Here is a 21,306-nt window from a genome sequence, read left to right on the forward strand (position 1 = left end):
ACTAGGCATCTCGTCCATACGAAGACATACTCAGGACTGCAGCACCCCACAGTATCATCAATCCATCTACATGCTGTGGGAGTAGAACCCACAGCCTTCTGCATTAAGATGAAAGAATGCTACTTGTTGTGCTACTAACACTGCTTTAAAATGCTCTCCCACAATGGTGATACTATTTACTAAACAAAAGAGTCATTTGTCTACACTATTGTATAATGTAAATTCATATTCAACATACGCTTTGCTAAGACAACGTTTACTTTAATATAGTCTTTTATGTGAATAGTACAACAAACTGACAATGAAAAGTCTCTTTCTGATATGCATAGGTCCACTGTTTGAGAGCTGAGTACAATGGTTTTACATGACAGGTAGGAGTTGGGGCCAACACATAATGTTTGTTACTACATATAACTTTCTGGATACGCAACTGATGTGCACTGCCTGCAATGTATGCAATATCCCCTAATGTATCTGATTTCCTTGCTAAATGTTTTCTCACCTCTCCAATTTAGCTTCATTTTACTTGAATTACATTCACTCCCTTTGTTACACTGTAGCATGTGTCCCTCTCACATCTTTTTGTAAACATTTCATTTTCATTATGTGGATGTGTCCCTAACTAGACAGTTACCAATAATGTTTAATTAGTGGGGTTTGTACATTATATGTCTTTCGGCTTTTCCTGGTTAGGGGTCGCCACAGCGGAACTCCAGTCCGCTAATGATTGGCAGTAGATTTTTACGTGCTGACTTGCCAGGCCTGACGCACAACCTTCACCGAAAGAATGCCCATTCACGCATGTCGCCACACAGATGACGCTGTAACTGAGAATCGTACGGGGCAACGTCATACATTAATCTACTAATATATAACTATATGTTACTTGTTAAGATCCCTCTACATTTTAATAATGTCTTTCAAGTTGCCCTTGTCTTGTATTGTGCTGGCCGCACATGCTCACTTAATGGGTTTGAGTTTTTACAACCCGTTGTTTATATTGTGTGTTTGAGTCTCTCTCTGCTTCTCAACATGACCACTAGTAGGTGTTCTGGCCACAAACAGGTGCTGCTTAACATGTAGAGTTGCTTAGCGGGTTGCATATTGGATGAGCATTGCTACTTGTCTCACTAACACAAATACAACATACAAGCTTAGTGTGATGTGTACTTGCATATTAATGAATCCCTGGCAATTCTTTTTATGTCCCATTGCATTTTTAAATAAGAAATCTATTGTTACAATATTTGTAATTGTACTTTTAAGTTAACAAGGCTAATTATGATAATTGTATTTTATGAAGTTAGGATTCTTTATATGTGTCTTTAAGAGTTGGGTTTCGTATCATGTGACTGTTTTTATCATGTGAACAATTTCATCACTGTAGAGTATTTAAGTGTGGCAATTCTTCTTTAACATTCTGAAGAAGTCCTGACACTTGATGTTACTGGAAGCTATCAGTAGAGTTTCATTTCTTGTACTGTGCTGGCCAATGGAATTTCATTTTGGAATTGTGCAGTGGTTGTGTGCGGTCTTATTGGTGATTTTTTGGGTAGTCTCATCATTAATATTATCATTAGTATGCAATTGTAAGTACAATGGGTGTGTTTGAGTTGTGCTAATCACAATATCACTATTGCTCAATGCATTTATCCAATACAGCATGGCTTTTACTTGTCTGCTTTAAACACTAGTCAAAATGTATCCCTCGTCTCAATATAACATTGTATATGTTTGCCTAGAAAAGTTGACTAAACCCATGAGTTTTCACTGTCCTGTTATGTGCATAGAGGAGGATACCTGTTCAGTTGTCTTTACCCTCTGAGTCATTGATTGTCTCTTCTATCTTGTGCCAGCCACACTTAGAAACTGCATTTTATACTCTTTAATAGGCCATTTGTACTTAACCATTCTGATTTTCCTCAGTGTCTTTAAGTAGCATAACATGTACCTGTTGTTTATTCCTGACTCTCAGAGTCACTACATTTTTCTCAAGCAGTCTCTAAACTGTATTCTATCGCATGCTGATGTTTACCCTTTATAGAAATGACTCAGTTCATTTTCTCATTAATGTAAACAGATGAGTAACTTGCTGAAAGTTGACACTTTGCATGCACAAGCAATCAAATGTGCCTAAAAACCCATTAATATCAGTCTTATACCTGCACTGCACCAAACCTCTCAACCTTTTAGCATAATCTGAAGAAAGCCTAAAATAATGGGGGAACAATGCCCAAAAATAGGGACAGATTTTAAATATTGTTCTTAAAAACTTAGAAAGTTGCTAGAATAACAGGAGATGATAGACAGGGAATTGTGGTGAGGGAGCATTTTAAGAAGAAATTGAGGAATGTCATCAGACTTGTGTAAAGACTTGGCAATAATCATAATCTCAGTCTATGCATGAAAGCAGGGTTCTGATAGTGAAGAATAGACTGTATTCAGGCAGCAGTTTGAGGACCTGCTAGATAAAGCAGGACAATGTGAGCTGGTGTTCATAACAGTGGAACTGAATGCACATATGATGACAGACAGAACAGGATATGAGGACTGCCTGGGTCCACATGGGTGGAGCAACAGGAATAAAGAAGGAAAGCTCATTCTAGACTTTCGTCTGGCAAATGGCTTAATGGTGGCCAGCATATGATTCAGCAAGAGAGAGTGCCACAAGATCACACATGAGTGGCCAATGTGCAACCCAGGTAGACTTCCTACTAGTAAGGAAAGGGTATTGGGATAGAATCAGAGTTTGCAAAGTCATCCCCATTGGAACAACTGGCCCACAGCATAAGCAATTGGAAGCCATAATCAGCTGCAAACAGTAGTCAGAGAAGGCTCTAAAGTTTACAGAGACTAGGCTGAAGACCTGGAAGTTGACTCGAATGAAAGCACAAGGGTTCGAGGAAATTCTGAGGACTCTAGCACCTCAGGAAGAAAAGAAAATAAGTGGAGATAAGAAGAATCACAGCAACACAAAACATGATGTGTAAAGGCTAAAAAACAGATACACGACTGAGTCAGGTATGGAAATAATGCAAATAAGGAAAGCTGGTAGTGAAATGTGGAAGCCCAGGAAGTTATCAAAAGAAAGAAGGATTGCAGCGAAAAGTGGGAGATAGAGAAGATGGACCATGCTTAGAAAGGTTACTGGTTGGCTAACAAAGAGACTAACAGACTAGTCACAATATCAATTAGCAAGACATCAAAAGCTTCTGGAAAGTGACTCAGCAGATGATAGAAGGAAGCACTATCAGTTTTCAGGGCAAATACAGAAAGGTAATTATCAGACACCATTCATGTGATGCCAGCAACGACTTGCTCAACAGTCCACTGGACATCACAGGCAGATGGAATGAATACTTCAAGCAGCTACCGAATGAAGAAAACCCTACAGAAGCTGTATTGTTGTATAGCCAACAGTGAAAGAGGAAGAAAATCCCACCACATAAAAAGTAAGAATAACAGTAAGGAAAATGAAGTCAAGGAAAACAGTGGCATCCAATGAGGTCAAGGCAGATATGTTCAAGATGTTGGCTGAACTGGAGAAGAAATGTCTCCTGTGGATACTCATAGGAGTATGGAGGAAAAAGGTGTATCCCAGATGAATGGAGAATAAGTATTATAGTGCCAGTGTACAAGAACAAAGAAGACATTCACATGGGACACTGTATGAAAGTGCTGGAGAGGATGATTGATAATGAGTAGCAGAACGTAAGATTTGAGATGAGCAGTTCAGATTCAGATCAGGAAACAACTCAACCAACCCAATGTCTGCAGTGAGAGAGATAGTGGAGAAGATGTTGGAAATAATGTAAGTGTCCAACTGGGCATTCCTACACTTTGAAAAAGCATATGATAAGGTCCCAGGAAAGGTAATTTGTACAATTCTTCAGTGGTTCAATGTCCCAGAAACATCGGTAGAATTAGTGCGGGATATGTACAAGGACCAAATGACCCATGTATGAATAGTGTTTGGACTCATAGAAGAGTTCCATTGGGATTGGGTTTGCATCAGGGTTCAGTTCTGAGCCCACTGCTGTTGAAACTGGTGATCGACTACATTAGGAAATAGGTCAGAGAGCACAGCTCAACAAAGCTGCTGTATGCATACAACAATGTGGCATTACAAGAGGAATCTAAATAGGAACTTAAGCCAGTGATATGGGAATGGAATGCAAAACCGAAGGCATGTGCAATGAAATGGAGTACAGACAATACAGCTGTCATGACAGCAAGTGAGGAAATCAGAAGGTGATCAAATCAAGATACAAAGGAATACAGTATAACAGGCTAGCAGGTTCAAGTATCTGGGAGGGATAGTTGAGGGGAAGTGAAGTTTGAATGAGGTCAAAGCCAGAATCAGAGGGTTGTAGCTTGCAGGCAAAGATTGCCAGGAGCAGAGTGTGTGCGTGTGTGTGTGTGTGTGTGTGTGTGTGTGTGTGTGTGTGTGTGTGTGTGTGTGTGTGTGTGTGTGTGTGTAACAGAAGAATGCCAAAGAAGCTGAAAAGAAAAGTATACAAAACAGTGGTTCAACTAGTACTTCTGTATGATACAGAAACCTGAACAGTGAAGACAGAGAAGTCAAGGAAGCTATAGATTACAAAGATGATGTGCCTGAGATGTGAGGTAGGATGTGCACCATAAGACAAGTAAAGAAATGATGACATCAGAGCAGAAGCCAAAGTTGCCCTAGTTGCAGAGGTCAAAGAGAACATATTACTGTACTTTGAGTACGTGTGCAGGAAAGGAGAAAATGATTTGTTGACAAAGATTTGGGTGTGACATTAAGGAGAGAAGAAGAAACAAAGATGTCCAACAAAAATATGGATGGGCTCAGTAAGAGAGGACCTGCAAAAGTCAGGCACAACTAAAGAAGAAGGTTCTATTTAGCTGGTACTAATTAGACAGAGGTGAAGACAGCTGATGCGATACTCCAGCACTATGTAGAAAATAGAAAAAGATATAGATGATGAAAGTAATTTTCTGAACCAGAACCGTTTAAAAATCAAAAAACTAACCCAACATCTCCTCCATTTCTGGAATAAGCTCCCCTTACATAGCAAGCAAAGTAATTCCCTGTTAACCTTTACAACAAGTCTAAATAACTACATAGGTGATATAAAATTTTCATCTGAGATATGAGGGGGAAATCCATTAAATCTGGGACACTCTTTATCTTCCAGTAGTACTGGTTGATGATTTGGAGTTTCCTGATGGTCTCTTTGGCTGCAAGCTTATTAGAACCTATTAGAACTTATGCATATTACTCTTTCATCATAGCTATATGTTGTCTAGCATTTTTTTAGCTTCCATTTAATCAGATATATTTGAAAAGTCAGAATTTCATAGACTTATAGGAAAGTATTAGGATAGCTGTCCTTACAGGCCATTTTAAGCCTAGCCAATTTCCATTTAGGTGATAGGTAAATACCTTAGCTATTGTGTCAATCCTCAACCCCAAGTAAAGAAGAAGTAAGTATTTTGTTATTTACTTTAGGACCCAATAATGAATGATCTGCCCAAAGATTTACAACCTGCACAAGAGTATTGCCACATTCCAGAAAAGCTAAGTGCACTTCTACCTGTCAGGTATTTTTAATGCTTTAAGTCCTTTCTATATGAGGATTTCTACAGTTTAAATGTCTTCTCAGCTGTCAACCCTACTCAATTTATCCTCAGAAATATATATAACCAACTATGTGGTCATAGAATCCTGCAGAAATATCTGTTCTGTAATGCAACAACCTAAAATGTACTAGACTGTTTCACTTTTCCTATCAGGCTCACCAGCCTTTTCTACCCTTCTACAAATGTAGAGAAGGACATTTCAAGAAAATGTGAATCCACTGGGGCGTGGTCAAGATGGTGAACTGCTAACAGCACAAAGTGTTTGCTCTGCTCTCTTTTATATTTTTTCTGACAGGATTATCTTACACAAACTCATCAAAAACTTACAGACTTACATTTTTTTAAATATTATACTCAATCTTTTTTATTTTTGAAGAAAAATCAAGTTTTTATATTTTTTCTTTATTTTTTTCCTGTCAAGAAGTCCTACTGACTATTTTGGATAAAATGAGCCACTCAAAAGTGAATTCACAAGACAGTACAGTGAAAAAGGATGTACAGTCTATTATGGGCAGTATTCAGGAACTGTCTTTTAAACTGGACAAACTTGAGACCAAAATGGACAATATAAAATAGGATTGTAGAAAACAAACAGGCATGCTGATTGAAATTATAAAGCAACAATCTGCAAAGATCTCATCTATAGAAGATGCAGTAACTGACTTAGATGGCAGGATGGCAGAAACTGAAAATCATACCGAATTCCTACTAAAACAAAATACCTTGCTTACAGAGAAAATAGAAGACCTTGAAGTAGATCTAGGAGAAATAACATCAGGATATATGGAGTTCCAGAAAAGGAGGTGACAATATGTTACAATTCTTAAACAATTAGTTGCTTAAAGCCTTAAACCTGTCAGAAGTTCTCTCTTTTGGTATTGAGAGAGCTCATATGTCTCTCTCAACTTCATCTTTAAAAAACATCCTCCTGTTCCTAGACCTGTTATTATTAGATTCTTGTCCAACCAAGATAAGGACCTAGTGCTGAAGTCTGCTTGGACAAATTCTCCAATAAAGATAAAGGAAAATACTATCAGGTTTGATAATGACTACACCACATTAGTTATAACCAAAAGGAAAGCATGTATTCCTTTTATAAAAAAAAGAAATGCAATGTTAATGCTCAACTAATCTTTCCAGCCAGAATTAGGATGTTATTGCCTGAAAGTCAAAAGACTTTTAACACACTTGAAGATGCTATAGATTTATCTCAGAAAAAGAAACTATTAGATCAAGTTGAAGAAATTGATAGGTTCCTTACTAGTCTAAAGAGACAAGTAACAAAAAAATAGTTGGTCATCTAAGGACAAAAATAATAAAAACTTAAGGAAAAGTAACAGCTATTATTGTTTTTAGATTTTTTTATATATTTTTTTTGTCTAAACAAATTACTCTCAGTTATTTGTATTTGTCAGCTTTTAACCCCCTTCAGCAAATATATAAGGTAAAACAAAATAGTTTATATGTATCTAGTTGTTTCTGGTTATACTATTTAAAATTGTTTATTAATATTATTTTTATTAGTTCTAGTAGCTTATTTTGCTATCTTTCTACCTTATTCTGTTTATTCTCTAATTAGATGCTATAGTATTTACTATAATGAGGGGGCATATGTTAAAATGTTATGCTGTTCTCTTTCTACCTTTCTAATATACTTCTATTGTTTTGGGAAATGTATATCTGGTGTCTTTAATGTACAATTGTGTTGTCTTTTAAGTATAATTAATGTGTTGGTTTCATTCTTGCTTGTGCTGGGTGCAGTGTTGAATGGTTTAGATTGCTGGATGGCTGTCTGGATGCACTTGTTTTTTATTTTGTTTTATCCTGATGTCTCTTATTTGGATGGGTTTGATCTGAACAATGTGTGCATTTTTATGGGCTCCTTATGGTTGTTCAATGGTGGTCTTGTTTAAAACATTTGTATTAGAGGCTTAGTAATTTTTTATGTATTACTGCTTGTTCTTCTACTTAAAAATGGCTAAATGGCTTTTTTTATAATTCACAGCTGCTACTCATGATCACGAGCCATTTTTTAGTTTAATTGTCTTTTTTGTATTATTTTCATGACCTGAGTAAGCTAACCTTCATAAGAATACTTTTTACAGTACCTTGAGCTATTTATTTCTTTAGTTTTCAGGCATTTACTTTCCATCTTCATGCTGCCTGCAATAAAGGAAGTGCATCTTGAACTCTGATCCTGTGCTTCAAGAAAGTGAATCATGGGAACAGTAGTTTTAAACTCTTTGAGCAGATCTTTATTGTTATAAATAGTTATTTAGAGTTGTTTTATATAATTAAATATAAAAAAACTGTTGTTAGTATAATCAGAATTCTCACCTAACTGTTCTTTTGTTTCTTTTAATTTGTACCGTCATGTTAATGCAGTTAATACAGCTGCATGATTACCTTTTTATATAATGTAGGAAGACTGTTTTGATTAAAGGGGAAATATGAAGTGAGCAAATGCTTTTTACTTTAAATTTTCTTGTCAAGTTGGTGCATTTAGATAACATAGCTAATAGTGACAGCATATACTTGAAGCTGTTCAGTCTTACTATTATATATTACTTTGATATAAGTAGTTAGGGTCTATATTAGAACACCGAAGTTTCAAAACTTCGAGTGTTCTAATATCGAACCCTAGTCATCGAAAATTTAAAACATCGAACATACAGAAAAGCAAATTTTTTCCTAGGGAAAAAATTTGTTGTTCCAAAACACATACACACAACAGAAGCACACCACACAAACAGCAATCCACACACATACACCTAAACTCTTACATCTAAACCTACACTAAACTATACATACATGACTAACTATCCACTTACCTTAACCTAAACCCTAACCCTAAGGTCTGTCACTATCACACAGTCACCTCACCCGCGCCCTAACCCTAACTCGCCTACCCCGCCCTAACCCTCACGTCCACACAATCGCACACTTACCTGACCCATGCCCTAACCCTAACTCACCTAACCCGCCCTAACCCTCACATCCACACAATCGCACACTTACCTGAACCCAACCCGTAACTTTCCACCACAGAGCTGAAAATACCGAAGCAACAGAAACGGACAACCGAATTCTTTCCCTAGGAAAAAAATTTGTTTTCTGTTTCTTCGATATTTTCAGCGTTCGCTGAAAATGGGTCAATATTAGAACACTCGAAATTTTGAAACTTTGGTGTTCTAATATAGACCCAGTAGTTATATAGAGTGTTCATTTTAAATCTGTTAGGACTGTTTAATTTATTTGTTTCAGTGCTAAGATATATGCAACTATCTTTCTTAGAACTAATATGTTTTTTATATTTGATATGCTTCTCTATGTGCTATAGAACTAATGTTGTTCTCTCTCTCTTTATATATATATATATATATATATATATATATTTTTTTTTTTATATATATATATATATATATATATATATATATATATATATATATATATGTATATATGTATTATAGAATGGCACAGTGGCATAGTGGTTAGTGTTGTTGCCTCTCAGCTGGGGTTCCTTCTGTGAGGTGTCTGCATGTCCTCCCTATATAACAACATTCACACACACGCACACACACACACACACACACACACACACACACACACACACATATATATATATATATATATATATATATATATATACACACACACACACACACACACACACACACACACACATATATATATGGGTCTACGTCATAATTTCGAAATACTGAAATCCCGAATTTCAGTATTTTGAAATTATATACCCGAATCACAAAATCACAAAAACACAGAAGCACAAAACTGAAAATCCCGAAGCTCGGAGATGTTGAATTTTGCACTTCTGGTGGTGCGATGTGTGAAAAGATGGGTGGAAGTTTAGGTAAGTATGTATGTGTATGTGTGTTGGTTAGGGGCTTTAGTGTGTGTGTTGTGACTGTGATGTGTGTGTGTAAGGGACTGTGAAATGTGTGGGTGTGAGTTTCCTTTGTGTGTCTGTTTGTGCAATCTCGAAGTTAGTATATTTAAGTAGGAGGGGTTTGAGGGGTGCAGGTTTTGTTTGCCCCCCTGCCTATCTGTAGTGTAGGATTATCTGATTGTGGCGGGGAGTTGTGTGTATGTGCATGTGCTTGCTGTATGTGTATTATAAGTTCAGGATTTTAAATTTCGCGGTTATGGAGTTTCAGGATTTAGTGTTTTCGGCTTTCTAAGTTTTAAATACTGAAATTCGGGATTACAAAGTGGATATATATTTATATATATATATATATATATATATATATAAAATATATATATATACATATATATATATATATATATATATATATATATATATATATATATATATATATATATATATATATATATATATATATATATATATATATATATATATATATATATATATATGTATATGTATATAGAGAGAGATATAGATATTTGTTCTCTGCTGTGTTAACCTGGAGTTATTATCACACTTACACATACTTATATCACACACATAGACGTGCAGATATAACACACCCTCAAGTTTAGGTACTTATATCCATGCATGGATTCATATGTTATGCTCATGTGCACATATATGTGCTTATTGCATGTCATTTCTCATACATATCACAAATATGCCTATAGAGGTATGTATTCGCATACTTGTAACTATATAATTATATAAATACACTCTACACACACGTATTTAATTTTAAAATATATCTCTACTTCTTAACATTTTGAGGTGGGAAGATGGCATAGTGATTGGGGTGTTTACCATACATACTTAGGGTGTAGAATTTGAGTGTTACAGAGAGAAATTAGTTATGCTTGAAGTGACCCACAAGGGCAGTTAGTCTTACTAACACAAGGTGTATAGCTTGAATCTCACATGGGGTAATTGTCTATGCTTGGGGTAATTGCCTATGCTTGAAGTGGCCCACAAGGGCAGCTAGTTTTACTGACAAAAGGTGCACTGTTTGAATCTTGCATGAGATAATTGACTATACTTAAAGTGGTCTGCAAGTAAAGTTAGTCTTACTGACACAGGGACCAGGGTTTTAGTCTTATATGGGGTGATTGGCTGTGGTTGAAGTGACCCACATGGGCAATTAGTCTGGTATTAATCCATGAACCCAAGATATTCTGATTCTTGCTACCTCTCTTCTTTCATTGCATCTAATAAGTTTTAATGTTATATATTATGCCATTTTGATATGTTTAACATGATGATGTTTACAGGTTAGTGTATTATAAGTGCAAGCTAGTTTAATGCACTTCCAATTTGCATATGCTTCAATAACTACAATGCCTAAAATACTATTTTTGGTTGTTTCTGTTAAAGAAATGGTGTTAGTGTTATATAATAAACTGAAAAAAAGATTTGAGTAGCATTATTGTGGTGATAGTTTTTGATATATTTATTAATATATAATATGATCCTTGATGTGATGATATGAGGTAGTGCCATCTGTGCCACGGAGAGTAGGGCAGTGCATGTGTAACATATGCCAGCATAGCTAGCTAGAATTTTGTAAAGAATTGTATGTCATTTTGACTGACACACTGATTTTTACAGATGCTTGTGTTAAAAATGTATCTGTAAAGTTGCTTGTGTGAAAAATGCATCAACAGTTGGTCCTGCTGGACAGAAAACATATACATGTATGTCAGACAGTATTATTATAACTGATTAAATGTATATGTTTTAACAGAGAATTCTGGAAGGGAAGAGGTTAATCTCAGGCCAGTTATTTTTGAAAAATAGGTAAAAATTAAATGGGTTGGTTTAGGCTATAACGATTTTATCTTACAGGCCTAATTGCAGGCAGAGACAAAAATGTCTCAGAAAACCAGGACTAGGAATCTTACTATATTGCCCTTAGGGGTGAACTAATTGCTACCCTGGAAGGGTGGAAGTTTTTGAAATTGTTTTATAGCTTTCAGATGAATGTAATCTCCCTAACATCTCAGATGTCCAAGTGAGAACCACCCTAAACAAAGCGAAAAACACAGCATCAATGGGACCTGATGGTATCCCGGGGTGCGTGTTACGTGAACTCCAAGAGGAGCTAAACCCACACATAAAAATGCTATTTAACCTTAGCCTTACTTTGGGATATGTACCTGAACACTGGCGTACAGCAACAATGGTCCCACTCCACAAGGGGGGTGCCTCTACAGACCCTGGAAACTACCGCCCCATAAGCTTAACTAGCCTGGTCTGCAAAGCTATGGAAAGAATCATTATGGAACTTATAAACAGAGACATAGGGGACCTACAGACGCTTGACCCCACCCAATTCGGCTTTGTAAAGGGCAGATCCTGCCTTTTAAACCTGGTTGACTTTTTCAAAACAGTCACTAGAGCCATTGATGAGGGCAAAGCAGTCCATACAGCATACCTGGACTTGGCTAAGGCCTTCGACACAATACCCCACTCAGGCATCATAGATAAGCTAAACAGCTTAAAAGTAAACCCTTATGTCACTAGATGGGTTGCAAACTGGCTAAAGGACAGAACCCATAAAGTTAAAATCGCTGGAGCAATGTCAGACTCAAAGCCAGTCACAAGTGGTGTCCCACAGGGATCTGTCCTGGGACCCCTCTTGTTCGGCATTTATTTCTCAGATGTTAAAGCAAACATGGGAGGGCTGTGGCTGACAAAGTTCGCAGATGACTGCAAACTAGGCGCCATAGTCGATACACCAGCAGACACACACATCCTACAAAAAGGCCTCACTGAAACAGACAACTGGTGCCATAGTCACGGCCTTAAACTAAATGCCAAAAAATGTATAGTCATCCCTTTTGGAAAAAACAAAGTACCCACAAATTATCACATAGACAGCAACACACTGAGTACGGAAAAAGTAATCAGAGACCTAGGGACCCAAGTAGACAGTGGCCTCTCATTTGACACCCACGTTGCCAAAGTGGTTAGAAAAACATTCTACCTTGCACACCTCATCATGAAGGGATTCACATCCAGATCCAAGGATGTCATTGTACCCCTATATTCCTCCCTCATCAGACCCATGATTGAATACAATGCCCCATTTGGTATGTACCTCACCCGGCATTTGCAACAGCTGGAGAGACCACAAAAGTACCTCACCAAAAGGATCAAGGGTCTCCAACATATGTCTTATTCTGCCAGACTAAAGAAACTTCAGCTCTATTCAGTAGCATACCGCCTGCTCAGAGGTGATCTCTGTCTGACGTACAAGGCCATGTCCAATCAGGATCTGATGGACATGCTCCACCTCAAAAAATCCAAATCCATCAGGACCACGAGAGCTAAAGACTTAAACCTCAGCACAAGTATGAATAGGACATGCTGGAGGGATAGATTCATAACCCAGAGGCTTCCCATGCTTTGGAACAGGATCCCAGTTCGTATTAGGCAGAGCCCTCACTGACTCACTGACTCTCTTCAAGAGAAATCTTGATGAGTGGATGGGAGATCGTAAGTTTACCCAGGAGTCACATCTGTGTCACTGCTAGACAGGGGCACAGTAAACTAATTCTATTATATAAGGGGACCTTCATTGTGTCACTACTAGACAGAGGCACAGTATTCTAGATTTATTCTGTACATTTTTGTACCATTTCATGGGGTGGCAAAAGCCACATCACTATGGCTAGGCTTACAAATGCCCCAGGGCAGATAGCCTAGTACTATACTATGAAACTATAAAACTATAAACAGATCTTAGCAAAACTCTGGGTGTGTATTGTACCAAAGTCAGGTGGCCAGATATGATGTCATTCTATAACTGGCACTGAAATAATTATTTAGATATTAGTGAGAGATTTGATGGAACTCTCACAGCAGCACTTTGTTTTTCAGAACATGACAGGAAAGATCTCTCACACCTCATCTAGCCCTGCTGTAGTAAGTAACTTAACTAGAGAACAGTAATTCTTTAGTCAGTCAGGAAAATATAGTGAGATTATTCTGCATATCTGTGAATCTATCCAACTGTGTTTTTTTATAACTCCTGTGATTAAAACTCTGGGGTTTATTGTAGCTAGATATTCAGTATTCTCATGGTTTCTATTTTATTATTTATTATTAAATATTTCTATATATTTCATTGTAGCTGGTCTTTTAGAGAATAATTTTAACATCTTAAGAGTACTTATGCTTATTTTAGTGACACTGTGGCCACTCCTGAAAGCCTTGCTGCATTGGTCAAATTCTACCATTTGTAATAGTATTAGTTTTTCTCAGTACAATTGGGTATCCTTCAAGAGTCTTACCGTAATTGACTGGTGGCAATATAATTACCTTATAGTCTGGGCAGAGGGGGCACAGCTGGTAAATCTGTGCCAGCCTCATCCCAGGTGTGTGTGTGTGTGTGTGTGTGTGTGTGTGTGTGTGTGTGTGTGTGTGTGTGTGTGTGTGTGTGAAGATCAAATATCCAAGTGTGAATTTCAGCTACTTGGAACAGGGACAGAGAGCACCAAAGTGGTCAGTTTGGAGTCCTGTTTGAGGCATGGATAGAGAGAGATAAAGAGAGAGAGATAGAGAGAGAGAGAGAGAGAGAGAGAGAGATAGGGCCCAGCCCCAGGTCTGGAGTGTGCTCCCTGTGTGCCCTTAAGTGAAATTGTGCTTTTTTTCTTAGTGGCCATCCCTCAGTAGTGTCAGTGGTGAGGACTGAGGCTTCTTGATTACTGGCCCAGAGTAAGGACTATCACACTTCCATTAATTAATATTTCAATTTTCATAGTGTTAAGTTTATTAGTATTGATATTTTACTGACTAGTACTTTATATTGATTTCTTTTTAAATGTGACGAGCATACTTATTTATCTTCTAATATTACTTTATATAGTTAAGAAGTAGCAGCAACTAATGACAAAAACATGTCCTAGAGCTAAAGTATTCCACAGCTACAAATAGCAGACAGTACAAAAAAACAAGCAGGGAATACACCATCAAATATTTACTTGTTTTATTAAAAACCTGACGGTGTATTCCCTGCTTGGTTATTTTGAAGTAGTAGCAACTGTTTACCTTATTGAAGGTGGGATGGGTACATTTGTGAGTGATTTGTTTGATTATATTAACAAACCAGGGAATCCTTATTCCATGATAATGGGTTTAAATGTTTACAAGTTTTAAATTTTGCAGTGAGTTTTTTTATCTGTCCATAACAAACATTTTATTATTTGCTTACTATTTCTGGTACCTGTACATTTTATATTTCTAAATGTTTTTATAAATATTGACATATAATTATCTCTCATTAAATATTAATGGACTTAATATTCCCTTGAAGAGGAGTAGCTTCAATAAATATTTAAACTTGCATAAAGCTCACATTATTTTTTACAAGAAGCACATTTATTATATAAAGATGTTGATAGATCACTGTTAAAAAACTAGTCAACTCTTGTGAGCTGTCATTTTAAGTAAAAAATGAGAGACACTCTCATTCTTTGGAGAAATTTCTTACATATGCCTAAAGTATTAAATACCTATTCTGATAAAAATGGCATGCTGGGATTAGCAGTAGTAGAAATTAACAAAAAAATGTATACTTTTTTGAATTCTTACTGGATACCTGGGATTGGAGTCAAAGTTGTTAAGAAATATTTAGACATTATAACCTTTTATGCAAAGGTGAAATTATTATTGTAGGAGATTTTAACTGTATTATTTCCTGTAAAAATACTGCTAATGGTAGAATTCCTAAATTATCCTCAGTAGCTAAACACTTAGATCAATTTATTCTCTAAATTTGTGAGACCTCTATGATATTAAATCAACAAATTATCTTAACTTTACACATTATAAATATAGATTTGGCACTCAGACAAACTTTAACAAAGTTCTTACTTCTAGTATTTTATTTACCAAAATTGATGATATATTGATAACTTCATGCCCTTTATCTGACCACAGTTCTACTTTTTACATTAACATTAAAATCTAATAATTTGATTTACTACCAGAGAATCCATGCATATATAATAAAATTGAAAGGTTTTAAGGATGGCTTCTAAAGGAAATAGATAAATACATTGAAATTAATAATAATGACAAAGTTTCAGAGGTTATACTTTGGGATTCTTTAAAAGCTTATCTATATGGAAGAATTAAAAGTTGCTATATACATAAGAAGAAAGGGTGGGACAAGGAGTTGATTTATTTACAGTCTAATATAGATCAAAATAAATCAAAACCCATGACAAATCTGCAAATGTTGAGTTGAAAATATTAAATCAGAAATATATTGATATATTTCATCATATAATATCAATATATCTGGAAAAATTGAAATTGCAATCTTACTCAATATATCCAAAAACGTACATAGATTGGCTATTAGATCTAAGAAAAAATAAATACTAATCACATTAAAGAAATAATTTTCAAGCAAGGGGATAAAACTAAAAAAGCAACTGACGTAAAAGACATATTGTAATGCTTTAGAAAAAATGATGAAGAACTTAATAATAAAGAGATGCATTTTCAAACTAATAGCATAACTGATGGCTTTTTGAAAGAAAACATGCAATTTAAATTAACTGAAGAACAAAGATCCAGAATTGATAAATTATTCTCTTTTAAAGAATTAAAAGATAAAATTAACACTCTTAAACCAAACTAAGCCCTTGGTTTTGATGGCATAATTCTGGAGTTATATACATTATTTTCAGAAAATATTTTAAAAATCTTATTAAAAGTTTTTGAACATGTTAAACATATGTCAACTACCCCCGCCCTTCTTGGAAATATTCCATGATTTCCCCTATCTTGAAACCAAATAAAGGGACTCTAATTTATGTCCTTCTTACCAACCTATTTTCTTCTTAAATGTTGATTACAAAATGCCAAGGTTAATAAATGATCGGACTGGTTTTATATCACATAGAAACTTTCAGGATAATATAAGTAGAATTAATACCTTAATAGATTCAGCTAATAAAAGCAAAAAGGAATTAACTAAGATAAGTTTAGATATAAATAAGTCTTTTGATTCTATTAGTCTGAGATATTTATTTAAAGCCCTAAAAGAATATGATGTTGCCTTAGCATTTATAAATCTTATAGCAAATCTATGTAGTAATTCATTTTCTTTTATTAAAATTGGCTTTTTTCTTTCTAGCTCTTTTAAAGTGTTAAAAAGTACAAAACAGGGTTGTCCTTTGTCTCCTCTATTATTTGCTCTAGCTATTGAATCTTTTGCAAACTTCATTAGATCAAACAATAAAATTCAGGGATTTTTCAACTGATGAATGTTATGCATCTAAAATTCAGTTATTTGCAGATGATACCTTAATAATGAGTGGCAATGTTGAAGCTTCACAGAAACATTTAATTAAGTCTATTAATTACGTTGAAAAACCTTCAGGTTTGATGTTTAACCCTGTCAGAACAGAAACATTACTCAGTAACAAAAAATTAATAACTATTTAACAAGATATAAGAATTTTATTTGGAATAATGTACAAATTAATTATCTTGGTGTTATTATTAAATCGACTGAAAAAGATTCAATAGTAGTGAATTATAATAACTTAATAGGCATTGTTACCAAATTAAGTATTAATCGGAACAAATACTTTTTTACAATGGAAGACTGACTCGCTCTGATAAAAAATGATAACCTTACCAAAAATTATTTTCTATCTGCAATTGTTTAATATTATTCCTCCTATAAACATTTCAAGAAATTAATTTATTTTCTTCTTAACTTTCTATGGTTTCCCAATATACCAGAAATATCCTTTGGCATGTTAAAAGTTGGCAAGAAGGTAGTGTAAGTTTTCCAAATGTTGAATTATATGTCAAATCCATAATTCTCAATTTAATATCTTTATGATTAAATTCCTCTTACCAGTCTATTTGGAAATCCATCCATGAAAATATATTTAATAATAATAGATATGGTGTTGATTCTTTCTCTCAATTTGAAATTAATTCATTTTATTGGATCCTGAAAGATTTATGTTGAATGAAAAGAAAAACTACTATTTTTCTCTCTTAACTGATTGCATCTTTATTAATTTTATAAGATTCATGAATTCTAATTATGTAGTTAAAGAATTATTATTTATTTATTTATTTATTTTACATCTGTTGACCGGGCTAGTCTAACTGGATATATGTCCATTTTCAGTAGAGGCCCGGGGAGAAAAGCTCCAATGGAATATTACATGGTTATACAGCAATAAGCAATACATGATTAGAATTAACAAACAAGGCTAGTTATTATGTACAACTATGATAGGAGCAAAACAGAGAGAAATACAAAAGTCTAAAAGTCTATAACAAAGAAATCATAAAATTGTTTTTTTTTTTTGTTTTTCTTTACATAGATATAATGTAAAGGAAAGTTGTTAGGGTAAAGGGTGAGAAAAGAGACAGAGTAAGGGGAAGGTTAATCTGGGTTGGTACAGGGGCAAATTATTTTTATTATTTACTATATTAAATACCATGGGATGTTTAGAAAATTTTAATATAATCAAAATGCTACCTCTTAAGGATACAGATTTAATCTTTTGGCAAGAATTCTTAATTGGAAATAAATCACATAATACTTATTTTCTTGCAATACATTGTTTAGAGAATAATAATTGGTTAAATATACAACTTTGTAAAACATGTTAGAGATAAATTTAAAATCTCCTTGGATTTCCCAACAAAACATATTCCAAAGATACTTGATTTTTTCTTTAAAATTAATAGTAACGTAAATAATAATAAATCTTATATATATCAAACATTTATAAAATTATAAGAGAAGAGTTTGTTTCAATAGGTTCATTATTTTGGAATTACTCCACTAAGATTAATGAGAAGGTTTCTTATGATGAAGCTAAATGTTTAATTTTTAAATCTGCATTTAAATCTACTTCTTCTCTTTATTGGAATGTTTATATGTGGAAACTTCTTCATAGAGCTTTTTTAACTCTGCATAAAGTCACTTTTATATATAACTCGAAAAGATTAATTGCTAGAGATGCAATGAAGTTTCTGGCACAGATTGCTTTCATATGATATTGGACTGTAAGGTAATAGCTCCTTTCTGGATTGAATTTAGAAATTTTTCCAAAGCTTTGTGGACAGATAATTGTATTATCTCTAACTCTTTGATCTTAGTCAATGCTCCAGTTCCAGTTTCTGTTCCTAGAGTGCAGGTGTCTATTCTTTGGTCCATTTTAGCTATAGCTAGAAAGATAGTCATAAAAATTGGAAATCTAAAACTCCTCTATCTTTTACTGAATTCATTTTATTAGCAAAAAATGTCTGCACAAAAAAGAATTGTCAACTGTCAAAATGAGAAATTTGAATGATACTCATCAATATAGATTTTGGTTAAAATTAAGTGGTTTACTTGATAAGTTTTAATGATGTATTTCTTTATCTTTGATTTTGTTATGGACATCTGTAAATAGTTGTTTTTGTTCTATCTTTAAATGAATCTGTACATGTTTTGTTTTGAAACTAATAAAAAGTAAAAAAAAAAAAAAAAAACATGATTCCACATAATACATTTCAGTCTATTTTGTCAGTCAAGACTAACAGAACACGTGTGCTGTTATGATGTCATGCTATGCTGTTATGATATACATAGAGTACTCCATAATTCTTAATTCTGAAAGACAAACATTGAGTTACATTAACAACATGTACATATTGCTCTAAAGCAAATACATTTTTTCAGCTATGAATGATGAGCAGCATTCTGAATCAAATATGTAAGGCTGCAAGCTACTTTTTCTTTACTCTACTTGTTGAACAGCCCCTGCTCTAGCCCAGAACACATACTTATGATTATGTTGTGATATAACAGGGCTTGTGTACACAGTGTAAACCCAGGCATGTAAACAAGCCTGATTTCATTAAGGGATTACATGAGAACAGCACATGAGCAGATAGAGCAACTTAGAATACAGTAAAAGACAAGGGAAGCTTAGCAATACCAGGGGACAAGAAAAGTTGATACAGATAGAAATTGCATTGAGTGCAGGTAGTGGACATTAGCAACTTCACTGGCACTGTCATGCATATTGGGAAATAAAACCCTGGCAACAAATGTTCAAAAGAATCTTATTATCTTCTTTAGGAATTTGTCTCATTTACTGTTACATCTTATTCTGCATTATGTTACAGACTTCTGGCCCAGGAGATGCTCAGACAACAAGGCAGCTTACCCTCTGACTTCTTTCCTTCTCAGAAGAGTATAGGTTCTTGGATTGCCACACTAAGCCTTTATCAAATCATAGGAACTTTGAGCCTTTCCTGGGTATCAGAAGCACTTTGTGCCTGCCCATACAAAAATGTATATTCTGTACTGTTGAAAAGCAAACCATTCCTCATCTTCAAAACACACACATACATACTTGAAATGTCAATATTTGGCTTCCTACATTATTCTTTTGCCACTGATTCACACTCAGACATACTCATATGAACTTAAACAGTGAATATTATCCTTCTGCAGCTAGTATAATCCATCACATAATCAATACTAGGTATTCAACGTTTTACATAGACAACATTTTCAAACTTGTCTGCACCTTACCTGAAGTAATTATCTACTTCCCCAAGGAGACTGCTCTCACCATTAAGAAATGATATACTATAGCTATTAAGCAACTATTTTCAGGACCCAACAACACTGTTGCTATACACAGTGTGTTGTTTTCTATAAACACTATAGACCCCTTGGATACTATGTGCTATCAGTCACAGCTGAGAGAGTTTTTAGATTGGATTGACAGGAAACTTTATACTACCAGCTGACAAATGGGGTAAATGGAGAGGAGTTCCTGTGTCTTGCAAATTCTTTCATCCTTTCATTTGTCTAGACAGGTTATTATGCTATACAAAGGTGTGACAAGATTTAGTATTGCAGCATACCATCACTCATGGTTTTCTCTGACTTACCTCTTTTACTGAGAATATTGATGTGACATTCATACGGAGATGCCAGTTGGAGGGGCCCCTATTGTTTGGCTCAGAAATCGATGATTGACATGCAAGTAACGCAAGTTTACAAATCCCCATGCCTCGTATGTATTGAAGTACCAATGTAGGGGTAATGGGGAAGTACATACATAAAGCTGTAGACCAGTTGAGAAAATTAAGGAGCACATGGATATACTTCTCATACAACTGCTGATAGTGGAAAGAATAATAATAATAGTGACACCTATATGCATGTATGGAAGGGTAGGAATTGAGATAACTAATACATCCCAAATCATTATGTAGTGCAATCCACAAGAACCTGAAACAGAAACAAATCTGTCACTTTGAACAACATATTAATAGAAGATTATTCTACAATACATTGATACAGATGAATAACTATAACAGATGAGATATAAGTAAATGTGAGATGTAGGACATCTCAAATGAACTATTCTAAGATGGAAATCCTGGAAGACACAAGTCATGTACAGACAATATATTAATATGTGGGTTTTATGTGTATGGATGTCAGTATATGCCTATGGATATGATTAGATATGTGTGAAATTAACACCACTCATGATAGTTCACCCATAGGAGAAGTAATCACAACACAAATGTGTCTGATGCTAGTATTGTGTAATGACAACTGCTGCATGCACTGTTCTACTTTTTTTATATGTGATTGGAGTGTAAAGCAGTTGTGGCTATCTAAACATCACATTATATGTGTACTTCCTGATGCTGCCACATATACATAGATA

This window comes from Protopterus annectens, chromosome 3.part1 (assembly GCF_019279795.1).
Source record: "Protopterus annectens isolate FY-2018-M chromosome 3.part1, PAN1.0, whole genome shotgun sequence".
NCBI lineage: Eukaryota > Metazoa > Chordata > Ceratodontiformes > Protopteridae > Protopterus > Protopterus annectens.